We start from the raw sequence: 12,636 nt of genomic DNA, 5'->3' as shown, positions 1-12,636 counted from the left end.
CCGGTGTGATGGTGTTAGGAGGTGGGGCTTTTGGGGGTAATTAGGGTCACATGAGGTCATGAGGGTGGGGCCCGCAGGATGGGATTAGTGTCCTTATAAGAAGAGACACCAGACAGTTTGCTCTTACACACGGAAGAGGTCATGTGAGCACACAGGGAGATGGGGACCACCTACAAGCCAAGTGAAGCCCACCTTGCCGACGCTGTGATCTTGGACCTCCAGAACTGTGGGAAACTAAGTTTCTGTTGTTGAAGCTGCCCAGTCTATACGGTTTTGTATGGCAACTCGAGCTGACTAAGACACTGCCTCAGAGTTATGATGAGGATTCGGTTAATTACTGTTTGTAAATGTGCCTCTGTATCCAGTGAACCAACCACCTGGGAAACTCTGAGCATCTATAACTGGGCTTAACGTCTGTCCCCTTTCTTAAAGAGGACCAGGGCTCAGGTTCTGCTTAGAGCAAGATCAGTAAAGACAGCCCAGGGCACCATCCAGCTCTCTCTGAATTTCAAGTTCCACCCTCATTTCCAGGTACCACATCACAAAGCTGCACTGGAGAGGCACATTAGCTTTGTCCTACCCATGTCAACACCTGGAACAAGGTTCCTTGTAATGTTATATTCTCATCTGCCATTGATGGTCATTTCTAGGGCTGGCTGCAGAAAGAATCACCGTCACCTACAATTCTCTCAACTATGGGCGATGAAAACAAACAGAAAAATTGTTAAAGATGCTTTCCACTGTGTTGTTTGACATCCTCTGAACCCAGCGGTTCTACAGTCTGGCTCAGCTCCTTCCGTTTCTTGGAACTCTTTCAAGTTCTCTTGCATTTCCATAACTCTCATGGGTCTGATTCCTCGGTGGTTTGTGATTTTAGATTGTGAGCTCATCTTTGTGGGTTTCCCTTCTCGGTGAGTCTGGTGAGCTCTGGTTATAAAAATGTTCTTCGTCAGAGCACTCTCGTGGCTGCTTCTGCGGGACCCCAGGGTCTTCAGGTGGTCCAGGAAGCACAGGTCTGGGTCCCATACAGGCTCAGCCCCACTGCTTTTTTTTCCACCCAAGGCTCAGGCAGGCCACATGCCTCTTCACTGCTTCCCAGTGGGTGTAGCATCTCTTATCCTGATGGTTTTTGCTGATGGTGGCATCTCTTCAAAGTCCAGGCTTCACGCAAGGGCTTCCATTCCAGGCGCCCAGCCTCACATGAACTGACGCTGGAACTCTGGCGCTGAGTCTCATGTTCCATTTCTGAGTCTGAAACCCATGAGCTGTGGATTGAGCTGTCTCCTCTCTGGCTTTGATTTCTCTTGCTTTCAGAGATTCCCTTTCTTTTGAGTTTAGACACACAGATTCAGCATATGTAACTATATACCATATAACTATAACTGTAACTATTACTATACAACTATTGTTGTGTATATATAATGATATATACTTTATAACTGCATAACTATACAGCTAGTATATTTATACAACTAGTTATATATACAACTAGTTATATATCCACAACTATAGTTCCAGAGTTACATGTATCTATCCAACTATATTGTTATGTGAACGCACACATCTTTTTTTCATATATAGTTGATGTAGGTGTGTGTGTATAACGAGATAACAAAATAACAAGTGTTTGTGACATTGTATTCATCTGGAAGTCTTGTCCATGATTCCTAGGACTTAGCATTGGGAGATAAATGTCTCTCTTGATGAGTCAGTATGTTTCATCTTGTATTTGAATCATGTGACGTGTTGCATTCCCCTTTTTACCACAACTTCTGGGAAGCTCCGTGTGAAACTTATCGTTCAATCACAGCAGCCTTATTAGTTTGAATTTTTTTTTAATTTCCTGTGTATATACTATTTTTGTGGTTGTATTTTGACAGCCTGATTGTATACGTGATCTTATTGTAACCTCCTCAGTAGCTTTTAGAAGATGGTAGGGTAGAGAATTATAACTAGAGGAAGAGAGAATGCCCTCCATCCCACGCAGCCGCCCCAGGACTCTGCTGAAACTCCTCTGCTCCCCTGCAGACTCCTGCTGGCGCTGAGCCTCCCCGGCCGTGCCCGGTCACGGCTGCCTTGTGATAGCTCTGGTGTTGCTAAATTGTAGTGATTGAAAAATCTTTTGTATTGTTCTTTGTCTTCTTATGAACTGGAAACTTTAGTGCAGTGGAAAGAAGAGGGAATTTAGAATTGGCCTCAGCTCGAGGCTGAGCAGGAATCTCAGGTCTGCCTCTTGCCAGCTAAATGCCTGGGGTCTGGACCCTCTTAGCCTCAGTTTCCCTATCTGTAATATGGGGACAAGATCACTACATCACAGAGCTGTTTCCAGGACCAAACAGGAAAATGTAGTCAAGCCACTTGGGACATGGAAGGTGTCCAGCAAATTTCACTCGCCTTCCCTTTCCTTTTCCAGTTTTGGTCCCACATTCCTATCACATCCCCTACCCCACCCTGTGCCACTCCAGCCTCTTTTCATCCTGTCTTCATTCCCGCCTGCTCCCCCCGCCCCTGCCACCCCCGCAGAGGACCAGGCAACCGCCCGCCTGCCTCACATCACTGTTGGCGTTGGACCTGGGAAGGCTCAGTTGATCCCGCCCCCCCACCATGTGTGCGCCTCGGGGGAGCCTCGCCTGGCACAGTCGCACAGACACCCACTTGGCACGGCCCTGAGCGCCTGGCAGCTGGGCAGGAGGTGGCTGGCATGTGGGGAGGGGGCCAGCTCCGGAGGTGGGTTGCTGATCCCGCCTGGCCTGCCCCTCACTCGAGGGGGCGTTGGAAGGCCTGGCAGATGGGAGCAGCTCATGTTGCACCGTTCCCCTGTTTTCTAGTCACTCTCACATGCTCCCTCTCCTCTCTCTGCCTCCACCTTCTTCCTCTGTCTGTCTGTCTGTCTGTCTGTGAGTCTTCCTTGCCTCTGTCTCTGGCTGTTTCTCTCTGGTCACCTTCTCTGTCTCTCTGTATGTTCCTGTGCGCCCCCTCTGTTCCTGCCTCTTAGCGGTTCCCTCCTCTGCTCTGCTGCACACCCAGGGCACCTCTCTGAGCAAAGATGTGCTTCTCCCTGCCAGCAACCCCTGGGTGATTCTGAGCCCTCTAGGGATTGGTGGCCCTGTCCAGAGGCCTTTGCCTCCTGGAGGAAGACCACAGGCTCTCTGAAGGTGTGGAACCCCAAAACCCTCTTCGTCTGGTAGTTCCCATACTTTAACTATTCGAGGAACCATCTGCAGAGCTTGTTAAATACAGATTCCCCGTTCACACTGCGCACAGGTTCTGAGTCAACAGGTCTAGGGTGGGGCCTGAAAGGATGCATTTGAAACACAAACCCAGAGGGATTCTGACGCAGGGGTTTTCTGGGCCACATGCAAGAAGCCCCGAGAGGGTCAAATGACTGCTCGTGTCCAGAGCCCGCCTTTTCCCTGCCCGCGCTCGTGTCAGCTCCAGCTTCCTGGCTCCCGGTCCACTCTCCTGGGGCCTCGCTCTGGATAGGTCCCTCTACTTCTCAGTCTGTTTCCTTCTCTGCAAACTGTGGTGGACGAACCCTTCCCACAGCATGGTTAGGAGGATGGATGAGGTGACACACGAGGAAAGGCTCCAAAGAGCTTATGTTCCTAGACTTGTATCAGAGAATGATGGATGCATTAAATAAACAACCAAATAAATGATGGCAACCCCTAGCCCACTCTTGCCACAAAGCATCACTCAGATAAGGCTTCCCGCCCTGGGGACACGGCAAGCTCTTCCCAGACATCTTGCCTTTCTCCATGTCTCCTTTCTCCATGCTGTTCCCTCCTTCGGGAATACCTGTTCCCGTCCATCCTTCCATCCGAGGGGGCCTCTCTGGGTTGGATGCTCATTCAGCCTCTTTCTATATGTGTGACCACTCTGTGCCTCAGTTTCCTCATCTGTGAAATGTGGATAATAACAGTACCTACCTCCTTCAGTTGTTGAGAAGATTAAATACGAAATGGTGTGCAAAGTGCCCAGCACGGTGTGCAGAGGAAGTGCTCAACAAGCATCCGTCAGTGTAATTCACACCCGCTGCTGTCACAGTCTCGAAATCCCAGAGACGCAACGTAGCGGATGTATTTCTTGCTAACGTCACAGCCCCATAAAGTGAATGGTGGACTGCATCTATATGGCGATTCAAGGATTCTAGACTCTTCCGTGTTGTTTTGCTACCATCTTTTACAAATGTGCTGTCCAACATGGAAGCCACCGGCAACTATTTAAATTTAAATTTGGTTTAAAAATTGAATTAAAAAAATTAAAAATTCAGTTCTCAGTTGCACCAGCCAGATTTCGAGTGTTCAGCAGGCACATGCGGCTAATGGCCTTTGTATTGGGCAGCACAGACGTAGAACGTTTCCACCATGGCAGAAAGCTCTATTGGATAGCACTGATCAAGAGTCTGCTTGGTACGGAGGGGTCTCTGCTGGGTCTCTGCATGGAGGCATCCACAATGGAAGGTACGCAGGGTCACCTGCAGGAGTCCTGCATGGCCAGGCCTGGGAGTGGTGAGCATCACTTCTGCCCCCATCCCCTTGGCCAGGGAGCAATCACATGGCCCCAGACTGACTTCAGGAAGATCCTCAGAGGCTTCAGCATGGCTTTCAGACCCTTCACAGCTGGATTCGGTGTAGCTGTCTGGTTTCCTCTCCTTTTCCGTTTCCTATCTCCACCCAACCCTTACACCCTCACCCCACATGGTCCCAAAGGAGCGAGGGCACTGGTGTCCAGGAGCTCTCTCGGAAGAGGGAGAAACTCCCTTTCCTGGAATTCCCTAGCCAGCTTCCCCTCACATCTCATCAGCCTGAAATGGACCATATGGCTATTCCTGAGCCCATTCCCTGGCCAGAAGAGAGCTGTGTGCCAATTGACTTAATCCTGGTTTTCTAAATCCGTCCGGGTGACAAGGGGCCTAGGATTGGAATGGACAGTGAGGCCATTCCCCCTCCCCCCCATCCAGCCCTGGGGCTGCTGCCCCACGCGGGAAGGGTGGACAGGGTGCTAGGCAGAAAGACGAAGCCCTGCAGCATCCCTGCTCGGTGCAGGACGCTCTCCTGGGCCGGGAGGTGCAGATCTGACCAGGGCATGGCTCCTGCCGCCAGGCGGTTCAGAGCCGGGTAGGGAATGCGGTCCGAGAACCTTGCGCACTGGAAGGTCAGTGCTGGGGCCGTCGGGATGGGTACCTGAATTGCACAGAATCTCCAAGCCTGTCCCCCGGGGGCCTCAGGATCCTTGCTGGTTAAGGTTCAGATGCTCTGACTTTTGTGCTTTTTAGATTATGGGTCATCTCAGATTTTCCAAAGGAGCAATAATGAGTCAGCTTAGCAGATGCTTATTTCTCTTTTCTTTTTGATTCTGAGCTCCCTGAGTCCATCCTCATCTGCTTCGCCCACCCGAGCAGCCCTCACCTTCCCTACCCTCCCTCGGCAAGGTTTTAACATTCCAGGTACTTTTTCATATTTTCTCCCCCTGATGAATGCAGAGTGCTTTATTTATTTATTTATGTTGTCAGAGGCGCCCAAGCATTTAGCAGTTACCAATGATCAACAGTACATTTTGCAAACAAGTAATAAATTTTAACAGCAATTTGTCTACGAATTGTGACCTTTTGATGATGTATTTGATTTTTCCCGAGAAGTTGAACTTCTTTGTCATCCAAGTTTGATTCATATTTTAATTTTTTTAAAAGCAAATGGTCTGTATAACACATTGCAACATTGAGCTGATTGCAAATGCTATTTTCGTTGCAGTCAATATTTTTAATTTATGCCATTTGAGATACACAGGGAGCCCCCGGCCCACTTTGCTAACAGCTGCGAATCCACACATCTCTGCCCCTGACATTTTATACTCCATAGTTTTCTTAATGTTATATGGATTTTTTTAAAAGGAAGAATAATTTATGCCAGCGCCTTTTAATGATGCACCTTTAAACAAAGATAAAACGCGTCCTCGTTTCTCCAGATTCCACCCTTTTGGCCTGGGGGTTGCAGATCATTTTCCTATGGAAAAGGTTGATGACTCTTTGAATCCCCCAACTGGTGTGTTACTTTGTGTTAATTACCTCAGGACGAGAGAGTGGCTCAGAAGCAATCATCTTTGTTTGTTAACACACCCTAGCTGTGCCACCACTCCCCATAAATAAAACATAACTGAGATTACAATGTCATGTTCACCGGGACTCCAGACCCTGGTTACTGCTCTAGCAGAATGCACAAAACATCCCCCGGCAGGCGGCCGGGTTCCTCAGCGCTGCGGTGTGGGCAGGATCGCTTCTCATTTCTCAGACACCTCCTGCCCCCAGGCCCTGGCTGTGTCTGCAATCCCTGGGTGTTCCTGCAACTGGAAGGTTGGCAGGAAGCTGACTTTGTTTCTCCTCTAATTTAAAAGAGTTAGGCTTGTAAGGACGCAGTGACATTTTTAGCTGCTTGGAAGGGGCCGGCGTGAACTAGCAGAATGCAAAGCTGTGGTCAGGAACTTAGCATGCATGGATCGTGGGAATATCTGAAGCGACCCTCAGACAGGCAAGTGTTTATTTATTTGTGCCAGTGCCACATACACACAACTAAGGAAAAAAAATGGCTGATAAGAAATATGTTTAATAAATTAAAACAACATGAATAATAAGATTGGGGCAAATGCTGGTTTGAGTAGAATAAGTGAGGAAGAAAACACTCAAGGAATAGGGTTCTCAGGCCAGCCCTGGTGGCCTAGCGGTAAAGTTCTGCATGCTCCACTTCGGCGGTTCAGGTTTGGTTCCCAGGCATGGACCTATGCTCCTCGTCTGTCAGCGGCCATGCTGCAGCGGCAGCTCACATACAAAAAGAGGAAGATTGGCATTGGATGTTAGCTGGGGGTAAATCTTCCTCAGCAAAAAAAAAAAAAAAAAAAAAAATAAATAAATAAATAAGGCACCAGGTTCTAAAGCCTAAGGCAAGTTTGGCTCTGAGCTTCCTGGCTAGCAAAGAGGAAAGGGATCCAATGGGTATGTCATCAGTGCGGAGAGAACCATAGCAGCTCTTCATGGGGAGCAGAGTGTCTCCCGACACTTTAATCTGAAAGCAGTTTCTCTTATGCAGCCTCCTGTGGAGTCGTGTTTCTCAATGTGTGGCCCGTTGTCCACTGGTGGGAGGTAAGGGACTCCTGAACAGTCACAGAGTGATTAAAAGTGCACCTTCTGAATCCAGTTCTTAGCAGTGACTGATGACTGATCCCATTAATTTTCATTGTTCTGTGTTGACTGATGTCTACTTAGCGGTAACTCACTGAGTTATTAAAAGTTACCAAATATAGTTCTCATAAACTAAATGTACTGCACTACTACAGGTTATTAAGGACTTTATTTTAGCATTCTATCAGGAAGTCTGACTTCCTGCCAATAGTGCAAAATTCCTGTCCATCAAATGGCTAGGCAACGAGTCGAAATTTCCTTAAGTTTGGGGAAGGACACGTTATGAGTGAATTATTAATGTGGTCTTGAATTCATGTCGTTCTCAATGGTTTCTGGTCTCACGTTGGTAAATATGTTGGTAGAATAGCTTTCAGATATTAATTTCGTTAATGTTTTTGTTCTTGGTAATTGCTTTGGAAAGTGGGCATGGGTGGGGCAATGAACTGTGAGGTCGCCTGCTCCTCCTAAGTGGGCTCAGACTAAAGAGCTGAGAATCACTTATAAAAGGGACCAGCATAAGCCTTGACAGCATACCTATAGCATTGTGACTCATAAAGAGGATGTAATAATCCTAAATGCCTGTGTACCTAATAACAGAGCTTTACAGTATATGCAGCAAAAACTGATAAAATAGAAAACAGAAATAGACAAATCCACAACTACAGTAGGCTATTTCAATACTCCTCTCTTGATACTTGATAGAACAAATAGACAGAAAATGAAAAAGGACGTGGAAGACATCACTAGTGACCACACTACCAACTCATTTGACCTCGTGGACGTTACAGAGCAGGGCAACGACGAAAGCAAAACACACATTCCTGTTAAGGACATGAAGAACATTCACCAAGATGGGTCACATTCTGGGCTATAACAACAAGTCAATAAATTTAAGTGGGTAGACTCATGCAATTATGTTATCTGATCACCGTAGGATTAAACTAGAAGTCAATAAGCAAAACAGATTGGAAAATTCCCAAAATATTTGGGAAGTAAACATCAAACTTCTTAAGGATTCATTTGCCAAAGAAGAAATCACAAAGAAAACTAAAAAATATTTTGAACTGAATGAAAACGTAAACAAAGCATGTCAAAATTTGTGGGACACAGCTAACGCAGTGCTTAATGAGAAATTTACAGCATTAAATGCTTATATTAGAAGAAGGTTCTTAAATCAGTGATCTAACCTACTTTAATAAACTAGAAAAAATAGAGCAAACTAAACCCAAAATAATCAGGAAGAAAGAGTAAAGACACAACAGAAAGATTGAAATAGAAAACAGAAAAACAGTAGGGAAAATAAAACCCAAAATTTAGTTCTTTTGAGAAATCAATATAATCGGTGAGTCTCTAGCTGGACTGATCAAGAAAATGAGAGAAGACACAAATTACCACTCTCAAAAATGAAAGAGGAAGTATCACTCCATGTCCTAAAGATATTAAAATAATAATGAGAACACTATGAACACCTTTATGCCAATACATTTCACACCTTATGTGAAATGGACAAGTTCCTTGAAATGCACAAACTATCAAAGCTCATCAAAAAACATAGACAGATTAAATAGCTCTAAATGTGTTAAAGAAATTAAATTTGTAGTTAAAAATTTTCCTGCAAAAATAAAGCAAACAACCCCCCACCCCCACCCCAGGCTCAGCTGGCTTTACTGGTGAATTCTATCTACCACTTAAAAAAGAAAAAATATTAATCATACACCAACTCTTCCTGAGAATTGAAGAGGAGAGGATAATCCAGCTTATTTTATGAGGCTAGCATTACCCTGATACTCAAACCATACAAAGATATTACAAGAAAAGAAAACTGCAGACTAATATCCCTCTTGGATATAAATCTTTAACAAAATTCTAGCCAATTGAATCCAGTAATATATAAAATATATTACATATATATATATATATATATACATGTATGTACATAATACATCATGACCAAGTGGGTTTTATTTCAGGAATTAAAATATCAACTAATATAATTTGTCACATTAGCAGACTAAAAAGAAAACCGTATGATCATTGCAATAGATGCAGAAAATGCATTTGACAAAATCCAACGCCTAGTAATGATTAAAAACTCTTAGTAAGCTAGTAATAGAAAGGAACTTCCTAAGTGTACAAAACCTTACAGCTAACATTTGACTTAATGGTGAGACACTATGCTTTCCCTTTACATCAGGACCAAGTCAATGACGTCTGCATTTACCACTTCTATTCTTCCTTATATGTGAGGCCCTAGACAATGCCATAAGGTAAGAAGAAGAAATAAAAGACATATGAATTGCAAAGGAAGAAGTAAAACTTTTTTCTCAGATGGCATTGTCTTCTACATAGAAAATCTCAAAGAGTCTACAAAAAAGCTACAGAACTGATAAGAGAGTTTGCTAAGGTTGCAGGATACAAGATCAATATACAAACATCAACTGTATTTCTATAAATGTCAATGAATAACGGTCATTTAGATTTTAAAAAGCAATACTATTTATGATCATATCAAAGAAGATATTTAAAGGATAAATTTAACAAAAAATAAGCGTGTGTGTACACTGAAAACTACAAAACATTGCTGAGAGAAATGAAAGAAAATTCAAACAAGTGAGGAGAGGTACTATGTTCACGCATCTCAAGACTCAATATTAAGTGTCCCCACATTTGTCTACATATTCAAAGCAACCCCAGTGAAATCTCAGCAGGATTTATAAATTAGAAATTGACTAGCTGATTCTAAAATTTATATAGAAATACTAAGGACCTAGATTAGCCTAAATAATTTTAAAAAATTGGAGTATGCACATAACCTGATTTCAAGACTTACTGTAAAGTTATAATAGTCCAGACTGTTGATATTGGCTTAGAGGAAGATTTGCAGATCAATGGGCTAGACTATAGAGTCCAGAAATAGAACCATACATACATGTTCACTTGATTTTTAACTCTGGTCCCAAGGTGACATCCATGTGCCAGAAAATGAACCTCAATCCTTACCTCCCACCTCAAAAAATTAACTCAAAATGGATCACATGCTCAAATGTAAGAGCTAAAATTATAAAACTTCTAAAGAAAACGTAGGAGGAAATCTTCATGACCTAGTATTCATTAAGCAAAGATTTTAAAAATAAAACACAAAATACACAAACTGAAAAAAAAAATCTCAGTGGACTTCAAATTTAAAACATTTGCTCTTCAAAAGACCCCATTAAGGAAATGAGAAGTCGAGCCACAGACAGGAGGTAAAATTTGCAAAGTAACAAGTGCCAACAAGAATGAAGAGCAACTGGAACATTCACACTTGGCTGGTGGGATGCAAAAGAATAACGTAGCTTTAGAAAAACTACGTTTTCTTATAAAGTTTCTTACAAAGTTAAACCCACTCTTACCATACGACCCAGCAATTGTGTTCCTCAGTATTTACCTAAAAGAAATACGACCATGATTTCACACAAAAGTTTTCCCCTAACTTTATTCATAATAGCCAAAAAACCTGCAAATAACTCTAATGTTCATCAGGGGTTGAGTGGATACGTAAACAACGGAATAGTAGTCAGCAATAAAAAGCGATTACTCACATGTACAAGAACACGGGTGAATCTCAAATGCATTAGGTTAAGCGAGAGAAGCCAAATGAAAGAAGCTGAAGATTCTATACGCATTATCTTCATTTGTGTGGAATTCTGGAAAAGGCAAAGCTCCAGTGATAGCAGAATAGTGAATAGTGGCTGGGAGGAGGGAACTGACCTCCAAAAGGCGCAAAAGAACTTTCCGGAGTGATGCAAATGTTCCATATCGTGAACACAGGGGTACTTACATGACTGTGTACATTTGTCAAACGTACCAAATCGAACACTTAAAATTGGTGAATTGCATTGTATCTAAGTTGCACTTCAGTACAGTGGATTAAAAAAAATGCCCAAACTGAATTTCAGAAGTTTCCAGGAAAGCAGAGAAGGTAGAGAACTGGGGAGGACTCTGCCATTCAGCAATATTCTGTGCAATTTTTAATTATCACGAGGAATTAATAAAAAGGTTTTGATTAAGTTGCTTGAATCTGAGGACATGGAACCAGAGAGAGACTCCCAACATTCTTACTGCCCCACAGCCTCTGGCAACCGTGCAGACCTCACTAATCGATCAATGCTCTCTTCCCCATGAACCCACTTGTAATTTCAAATCCTTCTCAGTTTCTATCGGGCAGCCGCAACCCTTTCGTTGGACTTCGCCCGGGAGATGAGACCATCTCTAGGTGGTCTCTCCCTCTGCTGATACACGGAATCCTCACACTTCTGGGCAGATGGGGACCTGACCATCACCTCCTCCAGTGGGTCTCAAATATATTCTGTGGGGAGTACTCCCATCTAGCTGTTACAGGATTGTTTGTGGCTCACTGGGAAATAGAGATTCTCTTAATTCCTGAAATATGGACCAGAAACACTTTCATTAGCAAGACATATGACTCTAGCATGTGATACAAGCAAAGTTCTAGGTCATAAAATTATCAATTCATAAATCTTTTTGTGAAGCTGCATTTGGGTAGGATGAAGATAAATACTTGCAGCCCACTTACCCATTTTAACATGAGGGGTCAACTGGGTGGGCTGAACCAGCGGCTGGTATCAAGGTGAAATTGGACACCGCGCCCTCATTTCCAGCCCTGCAGACCTGACAGAGAAATGCACAAAATGCTCCTTGCTGGCTTCCTATTTCCTATGCACTGACAAAAGCCTGCCATTTAAAAACTTTTAAAAATAACTATTGTTTTTATAAATGAAGGATGTTCACTATTTCAAAAAATAAAGCAATATATAAAAGTATAAAGATAAAAAGAAAAAATCTCAAACACCAAAAATTCTGTTACCTCCCCCCTCAAATAAACATCGTTAGCCTTAAGGGACCATTGTTCAGGAATCTCCTTATGGATGAGTCAGGTAGAAGGATGGGCTGTCCTCAGTCATGTTGCTTCACAGCGAGAGATGGCTTTTAGAAAACATCCTCCTAAGATTAAAAGGAAAAAGCTGCATTATTTCAGGCCAGCCACTTCACCTTTCTGTGCCTTGGTCTTCTCTTTAAAAGGCAGCGATGACACAGCACAGAATTGTTACGAGGATTGAATGAGAAGACACAGGCAGAGAGCCTGGCCCGATGTGGGCACTCTGCAAATTTGTGTCCTTTTCTTTCCCGTGGTTAAGTAGATGAATCAAGGTTGTAAGCCATGTCGGTCTGGGTCCTGATGGGGAACAGATGACATACTCAAAAGGAGTGGCTAGAAAGAGTTTAAGGAAAGGATTTTTACAAAGTTGTGGGCAGAGCTAAATGAAACCAACAAGGGCTGGTGAGAGCCCCAGGGTACCACCTGGTGAGCTGGCCCTGCCAGGCCTGAAAGGGCAAGGGGTGGGGGTGGGTCCTGGAACCTGGACAGGAGCAGACAGACAGGGGCTGCCTGACAGGGTCTG

This window comes from Equus przewalskii, chromosome 25, assembly GCF_037783145.1.
Source record: "Equus przewalskii isolate Varuska chromosome 25, EquPr2, whole genome shotgun sequence".
Lineage (NCBI taxonomy): Eukaryota > Metazoa > Chordata > Mammalia > Perissodactyla > Equidae > Equus > Equus przewalskii.
The sequence above is the reverse complement of the archived record's forward strand: the minus strand, read 5'-3'. Positions refer to the sequence as shown.